At 36.4% G+C, this 27,996-nt stretch overlaps 1 pseudogene; it reads left to right on the forward strand.

The window, feature by feature from the left end:
* LOC149203648 (late embryogenesis abundant protein D-34-like) overlaps positions 1-27,432 on the forward strand; it is a 117,875-nt pseudogene extending 90,443 nt beyond the window's left edge.
* Positions 27,433-27,996: the final 564 nt, after the last annotated feature.

Below are 27,996 nucleotides of genomic sequence, written 5' to 3' on the forward strand. Positions count from 1 at the left end.
TTCTCATGTTGTGCTTCAACTTCCATTTTCACTCAAACAACTTTATCCATCGCTGCGAGCCACTGAAATCCTATAATTTGGCTGTGTACACATGTTCTCTAACATAGCATTAACCAAGTTAATAATTTAAATAGCATTGGAAAATTAAGTCAATACTACCTAATTTAACTAGCATTTATTTTCAAATAATCAAGTATCAAAACCAATGAGTTATGATGATATCTATGTAAATCGTAAAAGTAAGTCAATACTACCCAATTTAGCTAGCACTATAAATATTATTCAAAGACACAATGATAAGCATTAAAAAAATTTTGAATACATCTAGTTAGTTGTCATGTCTTCACTGCTAAGTTTTGGTACAATTATAGAGTATCGCATTGTGATGTAAATGTAGTCTAAATTAAAAATTTTAAATTACACAATTTATTACTATATCTACTAAAAATAATACAATGACCACATGGTACCACTACTCATACTAACATGACAAATAATTGAACTACCACTATAAAAAAGAGATTTTCACTACCATGGACATAAGTAAATTAGGGATTACTTTTTCACATGTATAAAAAAATATATAGATATAGTTTCCCATTGTTACTTCTATCACACTACTTATGACAACACTTACTTTAAGAAAATCTCCCCTTAACAATAAGAACCGTATGATTGAAGCAACCTAATTTAATAATATAAAAGAGAAACACATTTATTATATTGGGACAAATATACTAACCTTGGATCTATCAAGGGAGGAATGGGGTCATATTACTATAAGTGAAAAGCTCTTTTACAATGTGAACTTTTGAGTAAATTTTTGCATCATATTTATCATCTCAACACTTATAGATCTATGTGAGTTCTCTTAAACAATTTTAGCTTAATTGTTTTCAAACTAACATGAGACATTAAGTCAAGCTCACTAATCACTTTCCAAGGTAGAGAATATGTCAACTTGGCAGTTACCTGCATTATAACTTAATATTAAATACTATTCTTATTTTTTATATTAATATGAATTCTTCTAATATTTAATATATTGTTAAGTAGATTACTCATTGAATAATTAGTGAAGTATCTAATATTGGATGAGAGAGTTGTAAGGCTAAAATTTTGGCTACCACGGGTTAAATTTGGTGTTTTTATCATGTCATGCAAAATTAGATTTCACACCTCTCCAAGAATCAATCAAAATAATCTACACATACGAATCAAAGGCATTCAATAGATGGTTGAAGTAGTGGTTGGGAGGAGTTCACTGTCAAAAACATCCAAGGGTTTCCAAACTAGAGAAACAAGGGCATGTGTTTGATTTATGGACTAACGTTTGAAAATTTTCTACGAGAAGAGGAGTTGGTGGGATTCCTTATGGCAAGGGCTTGCACCTCTTCCTTTGTTTCTTAAAGTAGGCTTGAAATAAGTGATTATAGATATATGATACATATCATATGCAAATCTCTCACAACACAATAATATTGAACATTTGCATGAGACATAACTTAATTTATTTTCAATATATTTTTGCTTTAAAAAAGGCAATATATGCTACCATGATGCAATACAATGATTCACCAACATTGGGCACCAAACAAATGAATTGGACCATGGATGTTACATACGATCACAATCATCCACGATAAACTATGATTATTAGCCACTCTGCAATCAAAGGCACAATGCAGGGACATCATGTATCCATCTTGGAGGACAGTGGGGAAACCCAAAATTTTATTGATGCACAGTTGGTGGAGTGTAGACGCATTCATATATTGATATATATGCTAAACAACGTGGGCAAGAGAGGATGCCCATGCTTCACCTCAATTGTCTTCTTGATTGTTGGTTAGATATGTTGAGGATATGGTTGATGGGAAAAATGTTGAGGATATGGTTGATGGGTTGATATTGAAGTCAAAATCCTCCCTTAACCCTTTAGCCAAAAAGATGTCTCCTCAAGTATCTCCAATAATATCATATGAAGAGTCATAATATTTAACTTGGAATTATGGCCCACCATGATCATCTAATAATTAATTGAAATAGCAGTAGACCCCAATTTAGGGATTGGGTGGATCATATGGTGGGATTATGCTAGTGGGAACCCTAAATAAATGACTTGAAACCCCCTTGATTTTCTACCTTGATGGAATTCATCTCCCAAATTTCTTGTTAGATACACAAGTCCTGAAAATATGACAAGGAAGATGAGAGGAAGTTGACAAGGACATTAGGTTGTCATAGAACATCATAAAGTGCATCCACATGGATGAGCATGGAATGGGAATTAAGGTCATAAAGTCATAAAGGTCACAAAGGTGCATCAAAATATTTTTGGAGTGTCCCAAAGGTAAATATACAATTCTTGTCTCGTATAAAATAAAATATACATTTATTGTGGTGATAGTATCCACAAGATTCTTAGAACTAGTGGCATAGTGTTTCACAATGAATGAATAAGCAAGAAAAGGGGGAAAGTATCTAACACCTGTACACTCAAGGCTATTCTACAATTGATGTTACATTGCCTTGGAATCTCCACCATATTTGGGTAACTCGAATTCTACATGCACTAGATATTTTGGGTTGATTGATCAATTAATTGGATGATCACTAAGTTTGACTAAAGTCCCACTGCACAATTGGCCTTCCACTAGTATGGGCTCTGAAATGTTCCATGATAAGTGTTTATTCTTGGGGCTTGGTTTTCAAGGCAAAGTCCAATGTTCACTCTAGACTAACTATGATCATCAATAACCACTTGGTGAATGATAGTAGTCAACCAGTGAACCAACCACACAAGAATTTGAAACCAAATAGGTCAAAAATTAAGTATGTTAATGCAAGAGTTCAATAAGAACTTGAATTTAGTTACTCGTGCCTACTAGGGAGTTATTTCCATTAAAGGAAATCATAACACAAGAAACAACACAACAAAGTATAAGTGATCTGAATGATGATGTTACCAAATATGTAAGTGAAGGACTCGGAAAGTTATAGTGATCATGGAAATGATAGATCTCGAACAAAGCATGATGATGTTGTTGGGGAGGGATATATCATTGTGGAGGAATGGATTTAGTTTCTAAAAGGGTCTCAACTCAATCTACCCAGTTGGATGGATTTTTTATCTTAGATACATTGAGATTGGTTAAATTCATCTTATCGGGTTCATGAGGGTAGGAGAGGGAGGAGAAATAGAGATGGGAAGCTTAATAGTCATCCAGAAGGAAAATATATGCTTGCATTTAAAGGTAAATGGAATGCTAGGGGGGTAATTTGATTCAAACAAAGGGTGAATTATGCTTCCCTAAATGGACATCATGAGACTGTGTTTAAGATTCACCATTCTGAAGCTGCGAGAAGACTAGAGTGTAAGCACAAGAGAGAAGCTAAACATATTGTGGGTTGTGAAGAGGGCCAAGAAGGCCCTTTTTGGTTCTTCCTCTTTTATATTGGAGACACAAGATTTAAGATTGTTTATAGGGTAGCAGTAAAGATGATATGGATTGTCAAGCATATGTTGGCAGGGGTGTTTTTGGACTGTCACAGTGGAAGAAATGATCTAATGGATAAAATGAATGTCTACTGAAAAAGAAAATTTCAATGTTGAGGTGCAACTTGGGAGGGGCAGCTGATGGTTCCCTATGCTAGGTCAAGTGCTTGCAATGGATTAAAGATAAACTTCTACTGCAAATTCTCACAAGGAATATGATTATGCAATAACTGCACCTGAAAAATTAGAAGTCAAAGTCTAGGACTCATTATAAAGAAACGGTTCAAAAAATAACCACTAAGTTTTGAATGGGATCTAAAATTTGACTTTCTCAAAATTGAATGAAGTTGGAACCACTCTGAAACAACTCGAAACAATTAATGTTAATGTTAAAAATTTAAGTAAAAGTTGACATTATCCTTATCTTTCCTTTTCAAAAAGGAAAGATAAGGAGAATGTCAACTTTTACTTTAACTTTAAAAATTAAATATTACCATTAATTACAAGGGTTAGGTTTTGTACGGCCCTCAAGTTAATAATTTTTTCTTCCTTTTCAGTATTATTATTAAAAAATTATTATTTGGTGGTCATTAGCTATGTTGCACTACGTTCTTCAGAATTGGTCAGTTTATTAGAGAACTAGTGAATTTGGTGTTTTAAGGTCAGTTCAATACAAGACCAACCTTATCCAATTTGAACTGCCAAACTAGACTAGTACAACTCTAAAACCATTGGGACCAACGAATTCCACTAGTTCTAGGCTAGTTCCAATAAGAGTTTTCCCTTCTCATCTTCCTCTGAAGTCGTTTTGTTGGATCCTTTCAGGAATGGTGATTTGGAAAGTGCCATAAACTGTCGAATTGTTGTGAGCACCTAAGATCATAAGTAGTTAAGCCTTGGCAAACAGAAATTTACAAGGACCTAGTACAGACATCCCAAAAGATATTTAGTGAGGATGTGCATGCAAGGAACTATTATAGACCTCCCAAGATACTTAGTGAGGACGTGCATGACCAAAAAGCATAAAAAAAAAATATCCACCCTCAAAAACCATGCCCCAAACATGGAAGTGTGGTGCAAAACAAATTGCTGGTAGGCTATTAATGCTACCAACAATCATTCGCTCTCTAATTTCACAAGAAGCTCCTAATCAAGCTACCTCCTCCAATATGGTTATAGCAAGTTCTTGCAACTACGTGAGCTACAAGAAATTAAAACTACCTTCGAATCTCCACCAATTTTAGGGTACTTGACTTCTCTTCATGCCCCAACTATTTTGGGTTGATTGATCAGTTAACTATATGATCACCGAGTTTGACTGAAGTCCCACTGCTTAAATAACCTTCCACTAGTTCCTCTAAAAGTTAGAACTAGTTTAACTGACAACAACCTGAGATAATTGACCTTTATTGCCACAAGTTAGCAATTGCATATGCAGAACTAAACTCTAACTCCTCCAACTCGAATTTATTGAGTCAACTAGGTGACACAAGCCATGTCACACAAGTTAAAATCATCCAAGTTGTCTGTTGATGTGGAAATTTGAATTTTTTCAATTTAATCAAGGAAAAATCAAATTGATAATTTCTTGTTGCATTTTTCAACACATAGTTCATTGGAATGTATTACTTTCACTATGAACTGAGCATAGTTCACATGTTAAGTTCATAAGGTTTTGGGCTGATGTGGTTCTATGTGTTGTGTATATAAATAATAGGTGTCCAATTCTTGCTATTAGAAACAAGACTCCCTATGAAATGTGGTATGGCCACATTCCTTCGGTGAGGCATCTCAGGGTTTTTGGTTCCTCATATTATGCCTTCATACCTAAGGAACAGATAAAAGAAATCAGTGCAAGGAATCACAAATGTATCTTCTTTGGGTACTCATACCTCCAAAGCATACCATCTCTATGATGAAGTGAATAAGAAGTTTATAATATCTAGAGATGTGATCTTTCTTGAGTCTTCCAAGATTGACAATGTTGTTGAGTGGTAGCTTAATTGTTTAGATATATTCGAACATGCAAATTATTTTCAAGAGTTTGATAGTGAGATTCCACATCTCCTTCTCTTAGCTCTATAATTTCTATGAAGAGCCTTGAATAAATCAGGTTGAAGGAAATTCCTTCACCTGCTTTGTCAGGAAAGAGCTAAGAGACTATTGGCAGCAGGTAGCCAAATCTGACAAGAAGTGAGGGTACATGCAAGATACAAAGCAAGGATTAATGCAAAGGAGTAATGCAGAGGAGTGTATTGACTACATACATATCATCAAACATCTTTCATCCCACTTAGGATTCCTTGCATCGTGCCTGGTTAGTCATAAGATCATGTTGGTCACAACCTCAGTAGCTTAAATAAAAAAGTGGTAATACTCTTCATCTTCTAAGCTATGTAATAAACAAGTGAAAGGGAGCAAGACACATAGATCAAACACATGGAATGACTTTCAGTTCTTGCAACATGAATGTCATTGAAGATGGAATGATATGACAATGATAAGCAAACTTTTAAGCTACATTAAGAGGTGTATTTCAAAAGATGTGCTTTGCTTTCCATACCTAGCCTCCAAAGGGTTATGCATCAAATGGAGTCTTCATATGGTCCTAATATTCTATCATACCTTGGGTTTCTTGGTCTGCTTATTTTTCTCCTCAGCTCCTTGAGAGTCATCTATCATGTCATCTTTCTTCGTGGCCCGTGAGAGACATAATTGTGTAGTTTCAACGGGCAATGATTGTTGCGGGATGAGGCCTTGGGAGGACACATTTACACAGTTTTAGGATGTAAGGCACTAGTTGGGGCGAGCCCCTGGGAGGAAACATCTATGAAATTTCAGGATGCAAGGCAGACTGGGTAATCAAGGGACAAAACTGCACAGTTTTTGGAGACAGTGGGTTCCGGCTGAGGGAAGGACACTAGAGGAAACCACTACGCATTTTTGAATGGTAAGGGAGGTTGGGATTTATGCACATTGCACAGTTCGAACAAGCAACAGAAAAGCTTGAGGGTTACATATGTGAAGTGTGTAGTTCAAGAAATTTGGATGAGGCTAGGTTGCTAAGGAAACTGTTGACACCTAATCTTCATGATTGGGGGAATTTGTAAATAAATAAATAAATTAGGAATGTGAACAGTCATCGGGAGATGAACTAAACAATCACTCCTATTGTATATAACAATAGCCTACCTATGGAATAATAGACGAATCAGTTTTACTGCCTTTGGAGAGTTACTGCCTGGCCTGACATGGTATCAGAGCTAGCTTCTTTTTAGCTCTTGTTCTTTGTAACTCCTTCCTGCATAGTCTGCTCATATTCTGCCGATTTTCTGCAGGCTGACATGTTTGTCATATCCCTGTGAAATCTCAGTCATTGTTTAATAATTTCGTTGTGTGTGAGTTCCATTTTGCTATGCATTATACACATGGATTCATTGTGAGTCTCAACCCAAGCCTACGCCTGCCTGTTCTTCTGAATACATTAATTGCTCTATGGCTGTCCAGACCATGAGCAGTCAGACCATGTCATAAACGTTTAAAAAAAAGGGCGCCTCCATTGATTATACTCTGCGGATTCCCACATCTCACCTACGCCTTCATTTGTTTTCTGTAGCGACCGTTAACCAAAAGCCTACTCCACCGAGCAAGTCATCCTTTTGTTTGTCTCAGGCCTGATCATATCCCTTCAATATACCCACTATGTTACGACCATCATTGGTAATGACGGATATTGTTTCATCGACTAAATCCTCCAAGCCTGAGATAATAGACATGGCGGAATGCGCACAATAATATTGATTTGGAAATACGATGACAAGAGAAGCTGAACAGATTTCTTGTTGAAGAGCTTCCGAAAAAGCCACAGTTGTTGCCGCAGAGGGCGAGCGCTTCCGAAGATTGCTGGCACCCGATGCCGTCAGCACCTGAATTCCGATTTTCTTGATCCATCTTGTAATCCCGAAAAGATGGAAACAGAGTTTGAAGCCTTGAAATAGAGTCTGGAATTTGGGAATATGGGCAAAGAATCTATTTTCTATTCTGACACCTCCAGCGATGAGATGGATATTGGAATTGAGGGTAACTAGCCTGTTTTATAGCATGACTTCTAAAATTCTAGAACGACAGCTTTTCTTTGAAAATACAAAACCTGGTGCCCTCGTTTAAGTCGTGATTCATGAGGGTAGAAGAATAATCTAGAATAACATGTACATTTGACCATTGTATTTAAAGACAAAGAAGATGGCGCCGTGTGTGGGAATGTGAAAAGATTGATGCGTTGTTTTGATGTGTTGCTGATGCTTTGAAGCATGACATAGTATGTTGTTGCTGATGCGTTGTTTTGATGTGTTGCTGATGCGTTGAAGCATGACATAGTATGCTGTTGTTGATGCGTGGTTTTTATGTGCTGCTTTGGGACAGCTGATACGCGTGGTTATGTTATTGTCTTTTTGATACCTCTGTGTTAGATATGACTTGAGAGGAAACCATATGTATTTTTAATGATGTCCCCAATATACCACGACAAAATAATACCTCTGTTTTTTAATATATCTGAGTACAATTTCATTGTACATCAGTAGAAGTTTTTTTATCAGCAGAAGTTTTTTATCAGCAGAAGTTTTTTATCAGAAGAAGTTTTTTTATTAGCAGAAGTTTTTTATCAGCAGAATTTTTTTATCAGCAGAAGTTTTTTTATCAACAGAGGTATTTTTTACAGAATGCATTCAATCATCTGTATGGTAGGAATAGTTCTCACTGGCAAGGAGAACTATCCTGAATGGTCCCGGATGATAAAACACACCCTCATCTTCAATGAGTTGTGGCAAGGAGTGTGTGTCGGAGAAGCAGACAATGACCCAGTACAGCCTACATCAGACAAAGAGCTCGTCATTTTGGAAAACAAGAACAGCAAAGCCTATGCATTAATCGCAGCATCTACAAATGAAGAAGTAAGTCGCCATATTTCATCATATTCAACTGCCTTTGAAGCTTTACAAAAGCTGAAAGAACTCTATGACTCACATTCTGCACTTGAAGTTGTTCAGCTCATGATTAAACTCTTCACTCTTGAACTGAAAAATAATGATCCTCTTGCTCTTGCATCTGAAGTAAAATCTATAATGCATGATATCAAATCCACTAAGGTTGAGCTGGATATCCCTCTTATTGCTTTTCTCAAGGCACTCTATCCTACTTACTCCAATTATCTTGAGTCTTTACAAGCAAATGGAAATCTTAAAGATATAACCTTTGACTCTCTTGTGAAAAAGTTTACTGAAAGAGAGAAAGCCTTTGGAAAGAAGACAGTCCCTAAATCTTCTGAAGGGACTGTGTGCCTTGCTCATAAAGAAAAGCATCCTGCTCAAGATTCTACAAGAGGAAGAGGTGGACGAAGAGGAAGAGGAAGATACTTCAGAGGCAGGGGGGGTAGACATTCTCAAGGAGAAAAGGCAGATCTGCATTGCATTTGCTGCAAACGAAATGGATCACATGATGCTTCTACATGCAAGCTACCATGGGACAAAATTGAGCAGAAAAGAAACCAGTAGAAAGGTAAAACTGATGATACAGACAAAGGTAAAGCACCTGAATCCGCTCACTATATTGAGGCACAATGTAACATTGGAGTAAATGGAGATTTGTTTAATGCTTCACTTGCTTCTTCAAAAAATGATTGGTTGCTTGATTCAGGAGCAACCTGTCATATGACTCATAGAAAAGATTTTTTTGAAGATTCACTGACAATGTTGATGGAGCAATATACTTTGCAGATCAGTCAAAAATCAAGCCATCAGGGCTTGGCACAATCAGGCTTAAACTGCCGACTTTCTTCTGGATCATGTTCTATATCTCCCACAACTCAATAGAAACTTGTTGTCCTTGGTCCACATCCGCCAGCAAGGTCACTCCATTCATATGTTTGAAGGAAAGCTTGAGGTAAGAAAAGCTTTTGACCACTCACTTGTCATGAGGGGAATAGAAGAAGAAAGGCTTCTCAAACTGCAAGGAACCTCTGCTCATGCACAACTTTTCTCATATATTTCTCATCATGAAGAAGGTACACTTCCATCAAGTTTATTATGGCACGCTAGATTTGGACATTTAAACTATGACAGTCTCCGCTTATTGAAGAAAAATGGTGTTGCTGGTTTGCCTACAATTCCTAGGAAACATAAGCAATGTGATGCTTGCATTCTAGGAAAGCATAGCAAACAGTCTTTTCATGATTCGCATTCAAGAGCACATAGGAAGCTTGAACTCATTCATTCAGATTTATGTGGTCCAATGCTTGTTCCTTCTGCAAATGGAAATAAATATATTATGACATTTATTGATGATTAAACCAGAGTGTGTTGGGTTTATTTATTGAAGAACAAATCTGATGTCTTTCAAACATTCAAGAATTTTCATAAATGGATTGAAAATGATGCACAATCTCATATTGGGTCTATTCGCACTGATAATGGAAAAGAATATACATCAAATGAATTTGAAAACTATCTTCGCCAACATGGGATCAAACATCAAACAACTGTGCCTTATAATCCCCAACAGAATGGTGTAGCTGAAAGAATGAATAGAACAATCTTGAATATGGTACGATCCATGCTTTTCTTCAAAAATGTAAAGATAATGTTTTGGGCTGATGCTATTCTATGTGCTGCATATATAGAGAATAGATGTCCATCTAATGCTATAAGAAACAAGACTCCTTATGAATTGTGGTATGGACATGTTCCTTCGGTAAAACATCTCAGGATCTTTGGTTCCACCTGTTATGCTTTGATACCAAAGGTACATAGAAACAAACTTGGTGCTAGAAGTTGTAAGTGTATCTTCCTGGGGTATTCAAACACCTCCAAAGCATACCGCCTCTATGATGAAGTAAATAAAAAGTTTGTTGTATCTAGAGATGTAATTTTTCTGAATCATCCAAATTCGACAATGTTGTTGAGTGACAACTTGATCGCTTGGATAGATTCGAAAAAATGAAATCATTTCAGGAATTTTATAATCAGATTCCACATCTTGAAGGGGGGATTCCTATACTAGATCAACATGTGGAATCTTCTTCTGAAGAACAATCTCCTTTGCACGAAACTCCAACAACGGATGATGCTTTAAGTGATGTAATTGATAGAATTGGGAGACTCAATCTTGATTCAATCCCAACTCAATCAACACAGCAGCCTGGACCATCTCAGAAAGGTCCCCCAAAGTGGCAGACAAAGACACTTGAAAGTGTTCATCCTGATGAAATTGGAAAAACAGGAACCAGAAATTCAAACCGACAAAATGGAGGTGATGTAGATGACTCTAATTCACCTATTGATATGGATGTTACTTATGATTGTGAATTGAACTTGTCTATAGATTTTGAACCAACTCCCTTCAAAGAAGCTGCTTCTCATGATGAATGGAAAGAAGCGATGCAAAAGGAGTATGATGCCCTCATAAAGAATGGCACTTGGAAGTTGGTTGATCCTCCATTTGGAACCAAACCAATTGGCTACAAGTGGGTCTACAAGAACAAGTACAAAGCTGATGGCTCACTTACCAAGCACAAAGCTAGGCTTGTGGCAAAAGGTTTTTCACAGAAGGAAGGGGTCGATTATGAGGAAACTTTTGCCCCCACAGCAAAATGGGCCACCATCCGGACACTCTTTGCACTAGCAGCTCAGAACGATTGGAAAGTCCATCAAATGGATGTAAAAACTGCATTCTTGAATTGAGATCTAAAAGAGAATGTTTTTATGTCCCAGCCTGAAGGATTTTCTATGAAAGGAGATGAACATAAAGTATGCAAACTTGTGAAGTCCTTGTATTGCCTCAAACAAGCACCGCGAGCCTGGTATGAAAAACTAACTGAGCATCTTCTGAAACTCAACTTCAATCATTTTGATCTTGATGATGCAACTTTATTTGTCAAGAAAGTTGGCAAAACAGTTGTGTATCTTGTGGTATATGTAGATGATCTTTTAGTGACAGGGAACAATGAAAGCTACATTGCATCCATAAAGAAGGAATTGGGGAAAAGTTTTGAAATGACTGATTTGGGCTATGTTCATTACTATCTTGGCATTGAAGTAACCCAACATCCAAAATCCATATTTCTTTCTCAAAAGAAATACATTGGAGATTTTTTAAATAGATTTGGCATGACAGAGTGCAATCCTCTTTCTACTCCAATGGAACAAAACTTAAAGCTCACATCTGTTGAAGGAAAGGAATTTGAGGATGCAACAAAGTATAGACAGCTTGTAGGAAGTCTCATCTACCTCACTACTACCAGACCAGACATTTCATTTACTGTTGGAATCCTCTCCAAGTTCATGCAAAAGCCTTGTGAAGGACATTGGTCTGCTGCAAAAAGAGTTCTAAGGTACTTGAAGGGAACTCAAGACCTTGGAATCAAGTATACACAGGTGGACGACTTCAGCTTGATTGGATACTCTGATTCAGACTTCGATGGAGACAAAGAAACTGGGGTATCTACTTCAGGATATGCTATGAGTCTTGGATCAGGAGCTGTCTCCTGGAGATCACGCAAACAATTAGTTCTAGAAGATTCCACAACAGAAGCAGAATACGTGGCAGCAGCTGAAGCAACAAAAGGAATTGTGTGGCTCAGGAAAATTCTTGAAGATTTGCAGGTAAAACAAGTAGAATCAACTCCACTCATGATTGATAACACCTCTGCAATAAAGTTGGCCAAGAACCCAAAGTTCCATGATCGAACAAAGCATATCAATACTAAATATCATCTGATTCGACATCATGTTAAGGCCAAAACAATCCATCTCCTTCATTGTTCCACAAATGAGCAAATTGCAGACATCTTCACCAAAGCACTTGGAAAGGAAAAGCTTGAACGATTCAGAATGATGCTTGGACTCACCAACATCCCTTCAGATTAAGGGGGGGAATGTTGACACCTAATCTTCATGATTGGGGGAATTTGTAAATAAATAAATAAATTAGGAATGTGAACAGTCATCAGGAGATGAACTGAACAATCACTCCTATTGTATATAACAATAGCCTACCTATGCAATAATAGACAAATCAGTTTTACTGCCTTTGGAGAGTTACTGCTTGGCCTGACAGAAACTCCGAAATTTAGCTAAGTGTGGGATCAGTGGAACTTATGTGAATAGTGATAAAACTTCACTACGATCACACATTTTAAAACTTATCAATACAACATAGACCATCCAGAACATATAACACATACTTCACTTAATGCAACAACCTTTGTGGCAGCTTACGGCAAGTGCGGCTTCGATTATAGACTTTGGGAGGATAAAGGCGACACTTGTGTAAGAGTGTGTGAAATGAGTGTTAAACATGTCTCATTCTCATAAATATTTCCCCTTGAATCAAAACAAACCTCCCTTTGCATGACAATCGATTACCCCCATGCCCAAAGATGACAAATTCTATGTAAAGATAAAAGCATAAACGACTCTTAAGATCCAAAAGGGGAGCTTGATATCATCAACTTACCATGCTTGACGTTAGGAAAGCAAGGATCGGTGGATGGAAGGTAGGTGTCAGGTCGAAGGGAATCAGGTAGAAGCAGAATAGTTTCACTTGGCGGCGCACTGGAACTGACTAAGGCTGTCCATACCGTAGGTCTAGCACTCGGTGGTGCACTCTAAGTCCGGATGTAGACAACGGCTGCCAGGCTAGCACTCTATGGACACCCGTATTCTTATTTAAGGCAAGCAATTTCTCTCTATGAATGATTGAGCACAATATCCATAGTAGGCTCTGAAATTTAAGTGCATGCCAAAATTTTGGAGGGTGTTGCACCCTCTACAACAGAGCCTTCACCTTATTGCTAGCTTCGTTTTCAACTAGTGTCTTGAATTCTACAAACTCAAAGAATGTCTCATCTTTATTCCATGTGAAGAAGATCTAACATTTCTGTGAGAAGTCATCAATAAAAGTGACAAAATATTTGTGTCTGACAGTGTAGGTTGTCGAGAAAGGTCCATAAACATCATAGTGGATCCTTTCTAAGACTACATGTGCTTTGTTGTCTTGATCATGGAATGTGGATTTTATGTACTTTTGTAATGTACATCCTTTACATATATCCTATTGCTTAAGTGCTTTAGAGAGGCGAGTGGTTATTTGTTCTATAATATTCGAGGTATCATGATACAAATGACCAAGTATTTTGTGCCAAAGTTCATCGACATCGCGACCTTCACTTTCTCTGCCTTAGTGCTTAATGTAGCACACTCTTCCACATCTAGCTTATACAGGTTCTTCACATGAACACTGATCTTCTTCACCTGCCCTGTGGCTATGTGTCTCAGGAATGCTTTTCCTTTGTTGAATATCACTTCACAACCATGGTAAACCAACCACTTAATGAATGCCAGTAGACAGACCCCTAATCCTTTACCTTTACCTTTTTTTACTATCGCCTCATATTGAAATTTTGAAGACAAAATATTTCTTTTCTCTTAAAAGATTGTCTTAAAGTCCCCTTCCGTGTAGTAGTGCCGAATGCAACAATATACAAGTTGTCTCTAATCGTATCAGCATATATGAAAGGGACAGAAGAGGAATTCATGTCCAAGAAATCTTGTCAGTAAAACTTGTCGCATTCTTCTTAGTCGACTACCCCCACAAAACAAAGAGCCCAACAAATCATTGCCTTTATATAAGATAACGTGAATGGTAAGTAAAATAACAACCTCGGTATAAGAGTAAGACAATAGTTGTCTACAAGCTGGCCGACTTAGGGCGCACTGTCACAGTCAATTTTTCAGTTGTAATTAGATAATATCATATTAAACATACGTTTTTTTTCTAAGTAGTACTGATCTATTAATATAATAAAAAAAAAGTTACAGAGAAACCTGATCTCAGAGATGTTAAGCATCAGTCATCATCACAAAATGCAACTGTTGGTATTGGACTACCCCAACAGAGGGGAAAACAATACAAGAAGCTTTGAAGACTGCCCCTATTATGGGGAAACCAGCCATTAAACCAGAATAACTATTTCAAAGTAGACCTTGGTTTTCCAAAATGAACAAAGAGGAATGCAATCCTGAACCAAAAAGACAAGGACATAACCAAGTAACAGTATGCCATTTCCACCTGGTAGAGAGTCAACCAGAGAATTCAAGACACTTGGCGTGAAGACAGAACACATCCAAACCACAAAACCATGAATCATAGAAACATATCCGCCTGGAAGCCAGACACCTTTGCGAGAGACCAAAAACCATAAAAAGTGAGATGAATCCACCTGGGAGCCGAAGACCTTTGTATGAGGCCACGTGTTAGGCTGGTGGTTCCTATGGAGCTAGCTCTTCCTCAATCTGGTAGGAAAATTGATACCAATCATCATCCTCTTCAGACGCGCCATGACCTTGAACAGTTTGAGCATCTACAGTGCCTTCAACATCCATCTGTCACTTACTAGCGTCCCCAGCTTTATCTTTGTCATGCAAAGCCTTACTGCTTTCACCTTGCTGCTTGTTGTTGATCCCATGACTACCTGTCTCTTCCCTGTTCTGCTTGTTCCCATGAGTGGACAAATTAGCTTGCATCGCAGACTCTTCCTTGAAATAAATTGTGATGGTAGCAGTGATTATAGGCCTGTTTAGTGAACTGCATAAATCAAATTGTGTGTTGTGAGGGCCAGAAAGAGCAGGGAGTGGGAGATCCATAGTGTGGATAGCATTGTCCCTCCAACCTCTCCCACTTCTGGTATTCGGGTAGCTATGAGTGGGGTTAATGAGCGAGTTAGGAAATTCAGTAGTTGAGTCCAGGGAGCCAAAGGTGGAACTGGTAGAAGCTCGCGAGTGGTTAAAACCTCCACGTGAACCTCCACACATACTGTGCATGTGGTGGCTGAGGCGAGCCATGGTTGAATTGACAACGGAAGAATTGGAATGAAGGTGACGATGAGCGGGAGCAGGGGTGGGCGAACCACAATCAAGAAGACAATGACGGGAATGTGAAAAATGAAAACCATTACCAAAATCCTGACAAGGGAGAATTAGGCAACGACTACTTGTAGCAGTTCTGAAACATGGTTCAGTCGCTTGCAGAGGACAAATTCCATGGAGAAGGGGAGGAGTAACAAAAGGGTTTGCAGGTGCCATGGTGTTGAAGGAGGTGAGATCGTCACAGCTTTCAGAGTCAATAAATGTCACCTGCAAGGTGTTTTTAATCCATTTGCGGTGATCTCTCAAGACGAAGAACTTAGCCAGATGGCTCCCCAACCTGCCGGCGATCCGTCTTGTCATTCAAATGCCATTGTTGACACCCGCATCCGAGTGCATTTCCTCTACATTTTCCCTTTCCTTTTGCACTATATCATTGAAATCCTACAATTAATGAGTATTGTCTATAGTGCTAAGAGCTCCTACATGAAGAGTCTTACCACTTTCCACGCCAATGTTTGCTAGGAGGTCTGCTACCTTGTTACCATTCTAACGACTGTGCCTGATGGTAACTGCTCTATGAATGAGTAACCACTGTTCAATCTATTCCAGCCTTTCCGCCAATCTGCAACTGCTACCCACTTTATGTGCTAGAGTTCCCTGTAAGATTTGGTTGATCATGTTAATTAAGATCTGAGAGTCCCCTTCAATTATGAGTGGGAAGAATCTATTGTTCTGAGCCAAGATAAGTCCTTGCCAAATTCCTTCTAATTCAGCTGAGTTGTTTGTATCCCAACCTATTGACCCCATGAATGTTTGGAGAACATTGCCCTTGTGATTTCTAAATATTCCCCCAAATCCTGCTTTACCTAGATTTCCCTTTGACACTCCATCAAAGTTGAGCAGTACCATGTGTGGTGGGGGTGGAGTCCATTTGTCAGGTGTATCTCCAGAGGGAGGGATTTTCCTTAGGTGTACCTACTCATGGTTCCACTGAAGGTTCCAGTTCAGCCATATATTTTGTTCTTGTGGTGTGGATGGGAAATCATCATCAAGCCACGTTTGGAGCATCAAGGTTTCTCGTATGTTTTGACATATATTGATCCATAGAACTTCTATGTGAGAGGAATGGTCTTTGAAGATGCGACTATCTCTCTTTCCAGATTGTCCACATGAGGAAACCTGGTATTAGCTTCCATAAGGCGTTTAAGATTTTTCTTTTAGAATGGTCAGGTGCCCAAGAATGAATAGTGCTGGTTGAATTCTCCTTATTTCATCCATCTCTTCGACATCTAAAGCTAACCTTCTCCCAAATTCGGGTTTCTAATAGACATGAGTTTAGGAGATGTTCCTTAGTTTCTTTTGCCTGTTTACAATTTGGGCAGATGGAAGGTCCGTGAAAACTTCGTTTCCTTAGATTATCCCAAGTAAGGATTCTATTTGGCACAGCAACCAGAGAAAGGTGGATATTTTTGGCCAAATTGGTGGTTCCCAAACTTTGTGCCAGAGGCTATCCTTGACAGTATGGTCCCTTAGTATTATATGATATGCTTCCCGGGAAGTGAAGGTACCTCTCGTTTCATAACCCCATCTGATGATGTCTTTCTTATCTGATTGGCGAATTTTCCTATTTGAGAGTTCCGTATCCAGGCTATCTTTGATGGATTGCGTGGCTTGCCCAAGAATGAGGTTCGAGCATAACCATTGCCTATAACCTTGGTTGTGAACTTCCTCCCAAAGTTGATTTACTTTGATCGTCAGTTGCTCTACCCAATCCTGAAGCTGGTGGGGCGTGAGTAGGTCCTTCAATTTTGGTCTTTGCTGCCAGGAGTCCTCCCAAAACCTCACATTATCTCCATTCCTGATTTCCCAAAAACTGTGTTGTTGGATTAGATCTTTATGTTGTTTGGCAGCATTCCAAATTAGAGAGCCTGTGCCAACTTCTTTGAGCTGAATTAAATCATCCACTGGTCTATTATGAGCATACTTAGTTGTCCAGAGGATTTCCCAAGGAGTATATGGGTTCGAGAGCCATCTCCACCAGATGCGCACTCCCATGACCTCGTTGCTGTGCTGAGGATCCCGTAATCCAGTGCCTCAAGAGGATTTTGGGTGACAAACTGTTTCCCACTTTACCAGAGCCCATTTTCTTTTTTGTTTTATATTCCCCCATAAAAAATCTTGTTGAAGATTTTTGATTGCTTTAAGAATCGATTTGGGTGCTGCCAGGACCGTGAAGAGGTAGAGCGTCATAGATTGTAGCACTGCCTTGATTAGAACTAGGCGACTCACCATATTGAGAGCTTTGAAGGTCCATGAAGAGATACGGGCTTCTAGTTTTTCTAGGAGAATTTTCCAGGATGAGTGCTTTAAGGCAGAGGCTGTCATTAGAGCTCCCAGGTATTTGGAGGGCAGAGATGCAATCGAGAAGCCCAGAATTCAGGCTATGGAGGCTTGAGTGATGGGAGGTGTGTGAAAGAAGAAGACTTGAGATTTTGATTTGTTAATGCAAGCGCCAAAGGCATCCGAAAAGTCAAATAAATTTGATTTCAGCTTACGGGCTTCCTGGACCGAAAGATGACCAAATAACATATTGTCATCCACAAATTGCTGGTGGGTGAAAGCAGGGGTATTCTGGAAAGAAAGGCCATGTAATTGCTGGTTTTGAAGGGCATCTTTGATGTAATGTCCAAGACCTTCCGCCATAATAACAAATAGAAAAGGTGAGAGAGGGTCCCCTTGTCGGATACCTCTGGATGGGTGGAAGGGAGTGGAGGGGGTCCCGTTGACAAGAATTGAGAAAAAGGTAGAAGTGATGAGACTCATAATCCATATTACCCAAGGGGGGGTAAAGCCAAGGCTAGCAGTATTTGTTGAATATATTTCTAGCTTAAAGTATCGAAAGCTTTTGAGAGGTCGATTTTTAGGAGCATACCTACCTTTTCGGTTTGCTTTAGCGAGTGAATGATTTCATGAGTGAGATTATGTCATCTGTGATCTACCTTCCTTCCACATAACCTGATTGCTCCAGTGATATAAGAAGAGGAAGCAGGGGCTTGAGGCATGTGGCGATCACTTTGGAGACAATTTTATACAATACATTGCATAGTGCAATAGGTCGGAATTTGTCTGGAGTCTGGTTGTTCTCCTCCTTAGGGATGAGGGTGACGAAGGTGGAATTAAAGGATGGAAGCATCCATCTGTTAACTCTGGACTCCTCGACTACTTGCCAAACTTCCTCCTTGATTAGATCCAAAAAGTTGTGAAAGAAGTCCAAAGTGAAGCCGTCTAGTTCGGGTGCTTTCCCAACTTTGAGCTGTCGCATAGCTGTCTCCACTTCCTGTAAAGAAATATGCCTGAGGAGTATTTGATTGTGTTCCTCAGTTAAGATCTTAGGAATAATCTTGATGATCTTCTCTATAGCTGGCAGCCGATCAATCTCTGTTTCCTGATGCACCCTCTGAAAGTGGGTGGGGAGTTCTTGTTCTATATCTTCATGCTTCTCTAGATGTTCCCCTTGTCGATTTTGGAGGGGAGTAATGCTGTTGTGCATTCTCCGTTGGATAGTGGTATGGTGGAAGAACTTTGTATTGCGTTCACCCTCTTTAAGCCATCGGATCCTCAATTTTTGTCTCCAAAGAATCTCTGCCTGTCTTGCTCTTTCTGAGATCTGCATTTGTAGTTGACGTTCTTGTTTTGCTATGGTTTCGGATCTGCCTTCAGCTATGATTCTCTGCTGTAATTTTTGCATTTCTTGTTCAAAAGTGTTTTGTACCTGAAAGATATTTCCGAAGGTAAAGCGATTCCACTGTTTTATTTTTTCCTTGATATGTTTTAGCTTTTGTTGGAGCTTGTACATTTTTGCGCCTTCTGGTGGTGTGAAATTTCTCCATGTCTCTGTTATCAGGTTATGAAAATAGGGGTGATTCATCCAAAAGGCTTCAAAGCGAAAGGGCCTGCGAACATTGTCTCTCGGTCTTTGCCAGTGAAGCCTAATAGGCCAATGGTCCGAGCCAGAGAGTGGCAATATAGAGGCTAAGAGATCCCCGCCAAGATGTATTGCATTATCAGAGATCAGGAATCTGTCTAACCAAGATGCAATTTGGTGGGCATATGCATGTTTTTTGTTCCAAGTATAAACGCCATTATTGAATTCCATATCTATAAGCCTGTTGTTATGAATGTAGTTTTTGAAGTGCGTGCTTTCACAGTCCAGCTTGATCCATCCTCCTCTTTTTTCCTCCAATCTTGTAATCATGTTGAAGTCCCCTCCTGTAATCCAAAGTGGGTGGGATCTTTCTGAGTTGATCTGAGTTAGGGTGTGTCTACTTTGATTGTTGCCTCCTGGGGGAAGTAGACATTAGTTAAGTGTCAATGAACATTTGTCCCTGTTGAATGAAACTTGGCTTGAATAAAGTGCTTATTGGCATGTATGTTGGTAAGTGTTATAGCTCTATCATCCCAAACGATGGCTAGCCCTCCTGAGGCTCCCATGGCTTCCACCACCACTTCTTTGCTTCTTGGCCATGCTTTGGCAAGGATCTAATCCAACGTTGTGGAATTACACTTGGTCTCCTGCAAGAAGAGAATTTGAGGCTTTTCCTATTGTAGCATGTTCTTTATTAATTGTCCCTTCCCCTGGCTGTTGAGCCCTTTGATATTCCATGAGATGAGCTTCATGATTCACGATTGGGAAGGGGATTATAGTATTTGGTGAGCTTGGAGTATCTTCTAGATTCCACCAACATCTCCCCTATGCGAATGGTTCTCTGAAGTTCTGTTTTCTGTCCTCGTTTCTTGTTATCTTTGAAGATATTTCTTCCATCCCACTGACTACCAGTTTGGACACCTAATGATCTTTGCTTCTATGCTCTTGAGAGAATTACTTCTAAGTTCTCTAGTTGTCGCTCAGGAATTTTGTCATATTCCTTTTTCTTACAAGCCTGTTCAAGTCCCAGTATATCTAGATCTCCAATGTCAAAGCTCTCCAGTTCCTCTTCCATGTGCTGTATTGTTTCCTGCTCTGCCTCTATATCATCTACAATTGTGAGCTGCATCTGAGTGCTATCTACCTCCATACCTTGAGTAGTCCTTTTCTGCATGTTACTGGGAGAGTGCATTTTGGTGTCTGCAGGTTGCTTAGAAGTGAGGGATTTCTTTGCGCTTGATGGAGTAGAATGGATGGAAGTCTTAGGAATGGCTTCAGGTTGTTTCTAATTATCTAAAATATGAACCTCCGACTGGAGCGGGATTTCAAAGTTGTTGCTTGTTGAAGGCAAGGAGGTGCTAGTGATAGGTTTTTTTACTGAGGTAGAGGGATTTTTATGGGTCTTTCTGCGATTGGGAACTTCTGTGAACCCATCCGAGTTGGATTTTTCCATTGAAAGGGTGGTCGTGGATTTCATATTGGAGGGACAGTCTCGGAATAAATGGCCCGGGGCATGGCATTTTCAACAGCGGAATGGTACATGCTCATAATATATTGTTTGTAACCATTCATAATCATCATGGTAGAGGCTTACCGCATCTGGGAGAGCTTTGATGAGGTGCATGTATACACAGATCTGCGCATAGGAGGTGTATCGCTTCAGCTTTGTCTCCTCTGCCACTTTGATGAATTTTCCTAAACCATTCCCAATGTCTCACAAAGAGTCTTCGTCCCAATACTCCAGAGGGAGAGAATAAAGGCGCAACCACACTAGGGCCCGGCTCAAATCTCCTTTGTCCAAGTTAAAACGCTCGATCCATCCTCTTAGGTATAGCCCTACTGCATTGAAGAAATATGGTCCTCCATCCAATACCCTGTTTCGGTCCTCCAGACAATTGAAAATGGCAGTAAAGAAGCCCTTAGGCCCTAACTGCAGTATTATGTGCCCTTTTGGCTTCCATTTGGCTGTGATCTAGTCATGCAAAGCTTTCTCCATTGGCCAAAGGCCTATGAACTTTCCTATCAAAGAATGATCCCTCATAAACTGGATCTGAGTGTTGATGTGTTCACTTGGGAGCTCGATTTTTGGGTCTGTCAACTGCTACCAGCTTGCAGGTGTTTGACGTAACTCGTGGTTTTTCATTTGTGTTGTTATTCATTAGCGTATTTTCATTCTCTATTACTATATCTTCTAGATGGTCCATCCTGACATTTTCAGTCTGTCGCAGGTCGTTTTCCATATCAGCGAGGGGAGGCATCATGTCTTCCCCCTGAGGGGGTTCCATTGCGCGATAGTTGTTCCTTATTGTGCTGCAGCTGCCTTATGGCTGAAGGTTAGTGGCAGAACGACATAGTCTGTGAAGGTCTGCCAGTTGCAAAGCAACGTCAAACCCTAAGCGCTCCACTCTCCATTTTCATTCGAAGTGAAATATCGTATTAAACATAGGTTTGATCTAAAGTGGTCATTTTATTAAATATAAAGTTTTGTTAAAAATATTTTTGTCTCAAAATTCTTTTGTCTTAAATATAAAATTTTGTCTTAAAATAATTTTGTCTTAAATTTTTTTTGTCTTAAACTATTTTTGTCTTAAATATAAATTTTTGTCTCAAACTATATTGTCTTAAATATAAAGTTTTGTCTCAAAATATTTTTGTCTTAAATATAAAGTTTTGTCTTAAAATAATTTTGTCTCAAACTATTTTTGTCTTAAGATATTTTTGTCTTAAACTATTTTTGTCTTAAATATAAAGTTTTGTCTTAAAATATTTTCGTTTCAACCTATTTTTGTCTTAAAGTTTATATTTAAGACAAATCAATAGATATTAATTTTTAATGTAAAATAACTAAAATAAAAAATGATTTTTTAAGACAAGATTTCTTTTGTCTTAAAAGTGCCTTTGGTGTAGTAGTGGCTCTTGATAGATCCAGTGTTAAGAAGGATCTAGGCGGGTAATAATAATAATAAATTTAAAATAAAGTTATAATTCAATTAATGATTATGAATTTTTTAATCTTATTAATTTAATTTAAAATAAAATTATAATTTAGTTAATGTTTATAAATTTTTTAATCCAAATTTAAAATAAATTTATAATTTAGTTAATCTTTATGAGTTTTTTAATCTTATTATTTTGAAATAAAATTATAACTTAATTAATGTTTATGAGTTTTTTAATCCTATTAATTTGAAAAATTTTATGAAATAAATGATTTAATGTTTATGTAAGGCAACTAAACTAGAAGAATATAAATATTCATCAATTATATTACCATGATTTAAAATATTCACATAATTTATAGTAGAAAATATTCCTTCATTCTATTACTATGATCTATATTTAAATATATCATTATAATAAAATACTAGTTATATGCTCAACTTGAAACAATAATTTAAATATATCATTATAATAAAATATTGATTATATGCTCAACTTGAAACAATTATTAGGTAATTAGATTTAAGGCATTGTAAATGAATATAAATTGAGATTTTGTTTATATGAAATGTGAATACACTTAAGGCATTGTAAATGAATATAAATTGAGATTTTGTTTATATCAAATGTGAATGTGAATGTGAATTGATGTTTTTAGGAAAAAAAAAAAAAATTATTGAAAAATAAATATGGGCTATAGCAAAAATAAAAATGAAAATAATAAAAATAGATATACCTATTTAGTTATTTTAATTAAAATTATTATAAATTATTAATAATCACATAAAACAATATTTATTGAGCATAGAGATGTATTCTAGAGATCAATATGAGGGGATGTTTAAGGGTATTGTGTGATTTTCTTACTTAACATGGGTTGACACTAGTCTTTTTTAAAATTAAAATAAAATAAAATATTTTTTAATTAAAAAACAATATTGACTATGATAAAAAAAAAATTTAAAATGGAATGGATATACATATTTGGTTAGTATTAATTATGAGTATCATAAAATTTCAATAATATCACGTTCAATGTGATCACTTCATTATTAATATTACAACCAAATATAAAAAAAATATGTGAAGTAACATAATTTTATATTAATTAAAAAAATAAAGTCATTAAACATAAAAATTAATTTATGTTTCCTCTTTTGATTATGTGCAGAAGATGTATATTATATATTTTTTTAAAATAATTCAATTCAAGATTTAGACAAATTATTTGAATAGGTAAGTTAATTAAATACATTATTTGAATATCCATGTTAACTAATTTATTTTATATTTTGAATAAGTAAGTTAATTAAACAAATTATTTGAATATCCATGTTAACTAATTTATTTTATATCTATAGACAATGATAAAATTTTCTAGTCCTAAAAAATAGTTATTAAAAAAAAACTTATGTTTCTTCTATAAAAATAATAAGAGAAAAAAATTCTTAAGCCTTTTCTAATAAAAATAATAAGAGATAAAAGTAATGTGACATTTAAAAAATATAATAATAATAATAAATCAAATATGAATCATAAATAAAATATTTTAATATACCAGACTAAGTAATATTGACTTATATTTAAAAATATATTAATAACAAAAAAATATGTTAATTCAAACAATAAAGTTTGTAAGCAAAATATTTCAATTATATATAATATGGAATTGAAAACCATAAAATTTTATAATTAAAATATTTAAAGTCTCTTACTATTAAGCATTTTGTTCATTTTTCATGTGTGTATATGTATAGATCTATCTTAATCACAAATATCTTTTAAGATGAAACTTTTTTCAAAATTTTCACTAGAAAAGAGGTTCGTACCTCAACAAATTTGATCTATTACGAAACTCACTAGATTAGTGATTAAGACATATCTATATTAATTATATACTTCACTCTTACAAATTAAACTTAAATTCCAACCAGCTAAATCAATCACATTTTTGAAAATCATTTCAAGTAAACCATATAACCTCAATTAAACTATATAACTTTTATGAAACAACTAAATTTAAAAATTAAACTTAAATTCCAATAAACTAAATTAATCACATTTTTAAAATCATTTCAACTAAAACATATAACCTCTATTAAACCATTAAACTTAACCATTTAAAAAATTAAATGTAAATAATCATTAATTGATCTATATTACTATATAGTAATCTAAACTTAAATATGTAATGTATTCATTATATGTTCAATCTCTCAAAAACTATTACAAAACAATATGCATTTTAGCTCTGCCTCTCCTAAAAAAAACCATTATAAAACAATATTCATTCTAAACTCAACCAATTAAATGAAAATAGTCATTCATAATCTATATTACTATGATCTACACCTAAATATATCATTATAAAAAAATATTCATTATATGTTCAACCTCTCAAAAAAAACCATTATAAAACATTATTCATTTTAGGTTCAAACTCTCACAAGCTAAACTTGAATTCCAATAAGCAAGATGAATCACTTTATTCTTGATCATTTCAACTAAACCATATAACTTGTATTAAACAACTAAACTATTTTTAAAAAAATGTAAATAGTCATCTATTGATCTATATTACTATAATTTATATCTAAATATATTATTATGAGATCTATTAAGCACCCAGAGGGATCAAATCTCTCGCGATGCAAATCTATTTTTTGAGTGTAAAACTTGAGGAAAAGTTTGCACCTGAGAGATTTGATCCTTGTTGGCACTTGATAGATCCAGTGTTAAGATGGATCTAGGCTCGTTTCGGTTGTGTGCTGTCATACAAAATTTGATCAACATCTAATTATTTTGATCATTTTGAATATGCTAAATATGTATAAGATTAATTTCGTCAATTAATTTAAAGTTTGCTTAGTTAAATTAGTTTGTTGAGATGAGAGAGATGATGAAAAATGATGAAATACCAATTTTGAGTGCAAAGTGTCAATGTAACAATTTTGATAGATAGAAAATGTGGATACTAAAAATATAGTCAATTACAAACGATCTTCATTGCAATCAATCTGAAACTATTTTCTTCTACTGTTCCTATTGTCACACTTATTAGTTTTTCCATTTTCTAATATCGATCATATGAAAAGACTAGTTGGAATCATAGACGATTCAAATATTTAACTTAAACAACATACCTTGTCTCTGTTCCTCTCCAATATTAATAGTAGTTTTCTCTAATTTCAATCATTGTGACTTTTGGAGTGTTAAACCCCAAATAATTTTCAATGGAAGTTATTTTCTATTACCCCGTTTGAATGTAAAGTAATTAACAATGTTGAATGATGGAAAATGGGAATAATAAGAATGTACCCAATTATAAATAGTTTATAGTTTCAAGAAGAAAACATTTAGGGAAAGCAAACATTTTATTTAGGATGAAAATTCAAGTATTGTATGTATGGTTGAATAATTTTTATGTGCTTACACTGAGAGAGAGTGTATGTTTTGGGGGTGAGAATGAGAGACAAGGGGAGAGAGAGATATAGATGGGGGCGAGAGGGAAGAAGAGAGAGGCAAAGACAGGGAGGTAGGAAGAGATACATATATGGAGAGAGAAATGTTAGAGAGAGAGAAGGGGAAGGGAAATAGATGGAGGGGAAAGGAATGGAGGGGCAGAGAGATAGATACATATGGAGAGAGAGTGTGTATGTTTAGGGGTTGAGATAGAGAGATAAATAAGGAGAGACAATGGGAGATAGAGATATAAATGGAGGAGGTAGAGATGTACTTACACTAAAATCAATTCACACTGTTAATTTAATTATTTTGAAATTAATGTACATACATCTTGTTGCATCAAATCAGAAATTAACATCTATAGTAAAATCAATGCATCTAGTGCAAACAATCAAGTAGGATTAGAAATCAGTAGGATTAGAAATCAACGTCTATACCGAAATCAATGCATCTAGTGCAAGAAATCAAATAGGATTAGAAATCAATATCTACACTTAGGCCAATGCATCTAATGCAAGCAGGAGAGCATACAACCAAGAAATAGTCTAGAGATCTCATCGAGAGGCTCATTCTACATCCTATGAGGAGATATTGTTGGGAGGAAAGCATACAACCAACGAATAATGTGGAAATCTCATTGAGCCTAGAAGCTTATTCTACAACCCTATGAAGGGATGTGTAAATATGTCCATGCCCCTTCCTTTAAAAAAAAAATTATATTCTAAGTAAGAAAAATAATATAAACTATAATAAAAAAATAAATATAATCTAAATGATTAGAAATAAAAGAATGAAAATTAATACATTATATTTTATAATTTCAATAAAATTTACTCATGAAAAAAATGTGATCCTTCTCCACCCATATTAGAATTATAATTAAAATATATTTATACCAATTAAAATTAAACATATACAAAACGTTAATGCACCATCTCTTACCCATAACTAACGCCAAAAGTAGCATAGCCATAACTAACCGCAAAAGTAACAGGTGCCCACAAGAGATTTGTAATCTTCCACGCGAATGCCGGGTCTTCATAAAATATGAGTGGGCTAGTTAATACGACAATAACCCACGACATTCGGCTGTATAGAGATCATGCAAAATGCTTCAAAATGAGAAAGTTAATGATTCTAACCTGCTCAACCACATATGTTAGGGTTCTTACCACCTGCCCTACCTGTATCTACGCTTCTTTCAAGGATAATCTTTTACCATATTTGAGAAGAACATATGACGACCAGAATTATTTCGGGAGAAAGTTTGGTTGAATTTCCATTAATATCGTTTTTTTCAGTTCCAACTCGTGAAGTTTATCTGATTTCTTTTGCTGCAGAATGCTCAGGAAAATTTGCCTAGAGATAAAGTGTTGACAAGAGAAGACGCTGAAAAGGTTTTAGAGGCGGAGCCTCGTGCCAACCGTGATGGGCTTCCAACACCAGGAGGGGTGGCGGAAACTTTGATGACGGGCGCTAGCTTAAACGAGCAAATTGGGGTAATTACTCCCTCGGAAGCTACTCTATATCCAGCCGAAGATCACAGTGCACAAGTCAGTCGACTCGATATGGCTGCAGAAGGTGTCACGCCGCTACAAACTTCTGGTGTTTGTGCAGAAATTGGTCATGTGACAAGAGATGTAGTTATTAACTTCGAAAGCAGCAGCCACTCGGAGAAGTAATATCGTTATTGTTGCTGATGCGATCCAGTCACCGCGCACGGCATCTGAAAATATATACATCAATTCTGCAGATTGCATCAATCGTTAGGAGTATGGTAGATTAATGGAGGACTATCATAAAAGTTTTGTAGTTCCGCTGAATTGCTTTGAATCAGTCTTTGATAGAAACTGCAAACTTATTCGAAAGTATCCAAATTTTGAGAATAGTATCTTCGCTCTGCTATATATAATGTTTTCAGGCTTGTAAATAGTTCGGAACTGCTCAATTCTCGGGCAAATACAAAGTCTTACCAGACATGTTTTGAATTAATGGTCTTCGTTTTATGAAATATTTGGTTGTGTTTTTAGACTTATGATGAAGGTTGCATTTGGTTCTTAATTCTTAATAGGGTTGAAATTTTATTATTTATTTATTATTTTCTAAAGATTAAAAAAAAAAACATTTTACTAGATACCTTGTTACACCTTGTTACATATAAGCAAATAACACTGCGCTAGAGTATGTTTTAAAATTATTTGTTACATCTGGTCACATATAAGCAAATAACATTTAAAATTATTTGT

Source organism: Pinus tabuliformis, chromosome 2_1 (assembly GCF_031772625.1).
Source record: "Pinus tabuliformis cultivar Carrire ecotype Pingquan chromosome 2_1, CPIR1, whole genome shotgun sequence".
In the NCBI taxonomy this organism is placed as follows: Eukaryota; Viridiplantae; Streptophyta; class Pinopsida; order Pinales; family Pinaceae; genus Pinus; species Pinus tabuliformis.